Here is a 5,900-nt window from a genome sequence, read left to right as displayed (position 1 = left end):
GGGAGAAACATACGTATTTGGTTAGAGAAGTCTATGAACTGCTTAATGATGCTGAGCTGTCCCTGCACTTCAGGTGGAGGAAGAGATGGCAGAACTGAGGGAGATCTACAGCAGGGGATCAGAGGAGGAGGAGGAGAAGGAGGAGGAGGAGAGGGAAGCTGGTAGTGGTATCATCAGGACAAAAACCAGTTTCATGTCATCAGTGAAGAAGAAGCCGTGCTGTCAGGAAACGATACAGAAGGCCCTCACTGCTCAAGAACTGGGAAACAATTACATCCATACTGTTAGCATGGTAAGTTGACTGTTGGCAATTTGGGGCTCACGTGGACTTACAGTTGAGGAGATAACGTGTACATATTGCAACAAGTATTGTCTGTGTAACCAAAGCCTCATATATTTAATTCTTCTGTGCTGTAGACCTCTTTTTGTGAACCACACCATTGCACTGGGAGACATGGTGGTTACTGTAGGCAATATTTTATTTTTCCTAGGAATTGTAATGTTCCGACCCACCGTACATTGCATAACAAACCCAACTAACGTGTCTCAAGTAGAGAGACGGTTGATAGAGCTGCCTTTACTGTGAGGTTAATGGCCTGTTTATGCTCAACGTACGTACGAAAATGTTTACGTTCTTTTCAAACGAAGTTACCGTCACTGCTCACATACTTCCATGCTTCCTTTATGTTGGCATGGATGTTAACCAATACATCCACCAGGGGGCAGCGCAGAGTCAATACGTCCACCAGGGGGCAGCGCAGAGTCAATACGTCCACCAGGGGGCAGCGCAGAGCCAATACATCCACCAGGGGGCAGCACAGAGTCAATACATCCACCAGGTGGCAGCGCAGAGTCAATACATCCACCAGGGGGCAGCACAGAGTCAAACAATACATCCACCAGGGGGCAGCACAGAGTCACACAATACATCCACCAGGGGGCAGCGCAGAGTCAAACAATACATCCACCAGGGGGCAGCGCAGAGTCACAGAATACATCCACCAGGGGGCAGCGCAGAGTCACAGAATACATCCACCAGGTGGCAGCGCAGAGTCAATACATCCACCAGGGGGCAGCGCAGAGTCAATACATCCACCAGGGGGCGGCACAGAGTCAATACATCCACCAGGGGGCAGCGCAGAGTCACAGAATACATCCACCAGGGGGCAGCGCAGAGTCAGTACATCCACCAGGGGGCAGCACAGAGTCACACAATACATCCACCAGGGGGCAGCACAGAGTCAATACATCCACCAGGGGGCAGCGCAGAGTCAATACATCCACCAGGGGGCAGCGCAGAGTCAATACATCCACCAGGGGGCAGCACAGAGTCAAACAATACATCCACCAGGGGCCAGCACAGAGTCAATACATCCACCAGGGGCCAGCACAGAGTCAATACATCCACCAGGGGGCAGCACAGAGTCAAACAATACATCCACCAGGGGCCAGCACAGAGTCAATACATCCACCAGGGGCCAGCACAGAGTCAATACATCCACCAGGGGGCAGCACAGAGTCAATACATCCACCAGGGGGCAGCGCAGAGTCAATACATCCACCAGGGGGCAGCACAGAGTCACACAATACATCCACCAGGGGGCAGCACAGAGTCACAGAATACATCCACCAGGGGGCAGCACAGAGTCACAGAATACATCCACCAGGGGGCAGCGCAGAGTCAATACATCCACCAGGGGGCAGCACAGAGTCACACAATACATCCACCAGGGGGCAGCGCAGAGTCAAACAATACATCCAGCAGGGGGCAGCACAGAGTCAATACATCCACCAGGGGGCAGCGCAGAGTCAATACATCCACCAGGGGGCAGCACAGAGAGACACAATACTTCCACCAGGGGGCAGCACAGAGTCAATACATCCACCAGGGGGCAGCACAGAGTCAATACATCCACCAGGGGGCAGCGCTGAGTCAAACAATACATCCACCAGGGGCCAGAACAGAGTCAATACATCCACCAGGGGGCAGCGCAGAGTCAATACATCCACCAGGGGGCAGCGCAGAGTCAATACATCCACCAGGGGGCAGCGCTGAGTCAAAACAAACATGGCGACTGTGGAGGAGATATTGATAATGTTCCTCTTGCATAAAAGATAAAAACGATATGTTTAAAGTGTCTAACCAGCTCACACAACCTTTCCTCAAAAAGTTCCTCCATTGTTATTTCTTCTTCGTGTCTCACTAGAGCTACGTATGGAGTAGTGACAGCAACACTGCCCCCCATGGTTTCCAGTGGTACTGCTCCGTTTGGTCCGTATCTATAAGCTTTATGGAAACGTGCAGAAATACAGAGGAAATGAAAGCAGAGCACAAACAGAAGGCTCCGTCCGTATTTAACGTTGAGCATAATTGGGCTGTAAGACCCATGCTTGAACCCAAACAATTCCCTAACAGAGAAGGAATTACATGAGATGACACGATCTACTCTATTATATAATACATTATAAGGTACAGTTTAAATCGAGATAAGTGTGATATCTGTGTGTGTGTGTGTGTGTGTGTGTGTGTCTGTGTCTCAGGTGTCGGGCGCAGCCTTAAACCTGCAGTCTGTGCTGTCAGTGGTGCAGCAGACAGTGGAACGACTCAGCCGGACCAAACAGGAGTTGAATGATCTGCAGAATTACCAGCAAATCAAGATCCAGCAGCAACAGGAGGAAATGAACTGCAGGAAATACCGAGAGAGACTGCTGAAGGTACCGACTAGACTCCCAACAACAAGTGTGTCCGAACCTTTGACTAGTATCAATCAATCAATCAATCTTTATTTATAAAATGCCAAATCACAACAAAGTCATGTGAAGGCTCTTTCCACATAGAGCAGGTCTAAACCGAACTCTTCAGGTTTTAACTTTAAAGAGACCCAACATTCCCACATGAGGAAGAACCCTCAGAACCAGACTCAGAGTGGGAGAACATCTGCCTGGACCGGTTCGAGGAGAGAGAGAGAGAGAGAGAGAGAGAGAGAGAGAGAGAGAGAGAGAGAGAGAGAGAGAGAGAGAGAGAGAGAGAGAGAGAGAGAGAGAGAGAGAGAGAGAGAGAGAGAGAGAGAGAGGAATCTGTCATCCGGACGTCTCCAGGCCCAGATTACCTGTGAGACCAGAAAGCACAGACAACTCCGGGGAAGAAGTTTAGCTTATTGAAGCATTAATAGAACATGAATGTTAATGGATATAGATGGATGGATAGAGAGAGAGAGGGAGGAGGAGAGAGGATAGATGGATGGATAGAGAGAGAGAGGGAGGAGGAGAGAGGAGCCCAGTGCATCATGGGAGTCCCCCGGCAGTCTAAGCCTATAGCAGCATAAACTAGGAGCTGGAACCGGCCCCAACTAGAAGCTTTATCACAAAGGAACGTTTGAAGCCTGCTCTTAAATACTGCATGCCAGTAACAGCCTGACTGTTCTTTACTGTCAGATCAAATTATAACAAACTACATAAAAACCAAATGTTAACATTGGATGGAAATATAAAGATTAAAGATCAAACTATATGTGCAGACAGATATATATAACACATATGGAATATATATATAATTATGTTGTGTGTTTTCAGACCATGCAAGACCTGAACTGTGTCTCTAAGCTGCTGGACTCGTGCACTCTGATGGATCTGGGTTCAGACCTGCAGACCTCGAGGCTCCTGGATCACTTCAGCCAGGCCAGACCACATTTTATTGTGAGTCTTACTGTTGTGACTTTTGAGGACCATTAGGATTTTTCCATATTTGGGAACTCTTTAAAACATTTGGACTGTAATGACTCTCAGACTTTGCAACTTTTAGAGGCCATCGTCCACACGGAGACGCTTTCTGGTTTAAACGCAGATGTTTTGCATCGTTTTGGCCGATTGTCCAAACCAAGCTTTCTGAAACCTGGTCCCAGGGTGAAAACCAAGCTTTCTGAAACCTGGTCCCAGGGTGAAAACCAAGCTTTCTGAAACCTGGTCCCAGGGTGAAAACCAAGCTTTCTGAAACCTGGTCCCAGGGTGAAAATGAAGCTTTCTGAAACCTGGTCCCAGGGTGAAAACGAAACTTTCTGAAACCTGGTCCCAGGGTGAAAATGAAGCTTTCTGAAACCTGGTCCCAGGGTGAAAATGAAGCTTTCTGAAACCTGGTCCCAGGGTGAAAATGAAGCTTTCTGAAACCTGGTCCCAGGGTGAAAATGAAGCTTTCTGAAACCTGGTCCCAGGGTGAAAAAATCTGCAAACGTAGCCCTTGAGTGTTCATTTGGACGGTGTAGATGCATACCTGCGTTTGGATGATGTCATCGCCACACCCCTCGAGCCTAGCCTTCCACTGTGATAACATACAGTCAACAGATACAGCCTCAGCCATGGATGTACATCCAAGGCTTTAATAGGCTGCGCGCGTTCCCCCGGGCCCTAAACACACAGTCTCTGAACGCACAACGGGCCCTTGAACGCACCGTGTGTTTGAACATACAGCGGGGAAACAGCTGCAATGGAGTAACTATTGTGTTTGTATTAGCAAACCGAGTGCTGCCTGTTAGAGTCAGTCTGTGTAACTCCGTTAAAATGACACAGTCACACTTAAACAGACTGATTGAGGATGTTAGATGTTGTGCCGCCTACAGGCTGGAATATGAAGTAGCGTGTTGAGTCGTGTTCAGATGGATCCGTTTGTATTCAAATATTCTTGAAACGTTGCCGGGGAAAACGGAGGGGGGGAGAAGATGGTTTTGGTACGTGTGGACTTGGCCTTACACTGTGATGACTGTGGAGACTGTTAGGACTTTTAAAAATGTTCTGACTGCTGCTGCTAATAAAGAAACAGTTTGACCTTTGGACTGCTGGGCCTATTGGATCAGGTTTCATTGTTGGAGACACACAGGGGCTTATGAAACTGATGGGACATTTATGCACATGTATGTATGGAAGAACAAAGTGAAAATGTTTGACACCTTTTTTTATATTCAGTATCAAGAGTATCATAATCCTTGTTTACGAATGGATCTATTTTTGTATATTTAGTTAAAAAACCTGATTGCATAAAGATCTTGATATTGTGGATCTGGAAATATAATCTTTATATGATCAGAAAAGTTGTAATTTAGATAATAATTTAGAAAAATTGCTAAAAGCTTGAGCAAATACTGCAGAGATTTCTTGGTTTGCATTAATCATTACGATTGAAAAATGATCTGGTAGTGTGATTCAATGTTTGTGACACTTCAGCTTCACACCTGTAGACTCTTAAATGGTACTTTGAGTAGACTCTAGAAGCACAGCACATATTCTAGGGAAGGGAACTGTTAACGGACATATCTATATTGAAGTCCATAATATACTGTACATGTTTGCGGATCAGCTTTTTCTGTAAACTATATGTGTGAAAGTCAATATAATTAAAAATGAAAAGAAAGAAAGAAAGAAAAGGAAAAAGCTCAGACTCAGAATGGCTTTACTCTACTCTTCATGCATTGTAGCTTCTGTTTGGAGTCATAATGTGTTTTCAGAGGAACATTTCTTCTAAAACAATCAGACACACTCTCTTACTTTCTCCAGCAACTAGGCGCCGAAGCAGAGTTCATGGTGAAGAGCTGGGAGACGCTGAGGAATCTCCCTCACAGGCCGGAGCTGAAGGTGGACGACGCGTCAGAGCTGCTGAAGCTCCATCAGAGAGTGAAGACGAAGATCCAGCAGAGCGAGTCAATCTTGGGCCTGGCCAGCAGCTTCCATCTCACAGCTAAACAGGTGACTGGACAAAATCAAATATCATGACTAGGCATGGGCCGGTATGAGATTCTGACCGTATGATAACCTGAGGCAAAAATATCCCGGTTTCACGGTATTATTATGATCACAGCTCTAAAATGTGATATTTTGAAATGTCTATATTTAAAAAGAAAAAAACAGAACAA

The 5,900-nt window shown here is 46.5% G+C and overlaps 1 long non-coding RNA gene across 1 annotated transcript; it reads left to right on the top strand.

Moving 5' to 3' along the window:
- The first annotated feature begins 2,679 nt into the window (after positions 1 to 2,679).
- Positions 2,680 to 5,584, top strand: LOC128367631 (uncharacterized). The gene is made up of 3 exons (XR_008321934.1): positions 2,680 to 2,715; positions 3,574 to 3,696; positions 5,545 to 5,584. It is a non-coding gene; the product is annotated as an uncharacterized LOC128367631 (long non-coding RNA).
- Positions 5,585 to 5,900: the final 316 nt, after the last annotated feature.

Source organism: Scomber japonicus, chromosome 11 (genome assembly GCF_027409825.1).
Source record: "Scomber japonicus isolate fScoJap1 chromosome 11, fScoJap1.pri, whole genome shotgun sequence".
Taxonomy (NCBI): domain Eukaryota; kingdom Metazoa; phylum Chordata; class Actinopteri; order Scombriformes; family Scombridae; genus Scomber; species Scomber japonicus.
This window is presented reverse-complemented; position numbering and strand designations above follow the sequence as displayed.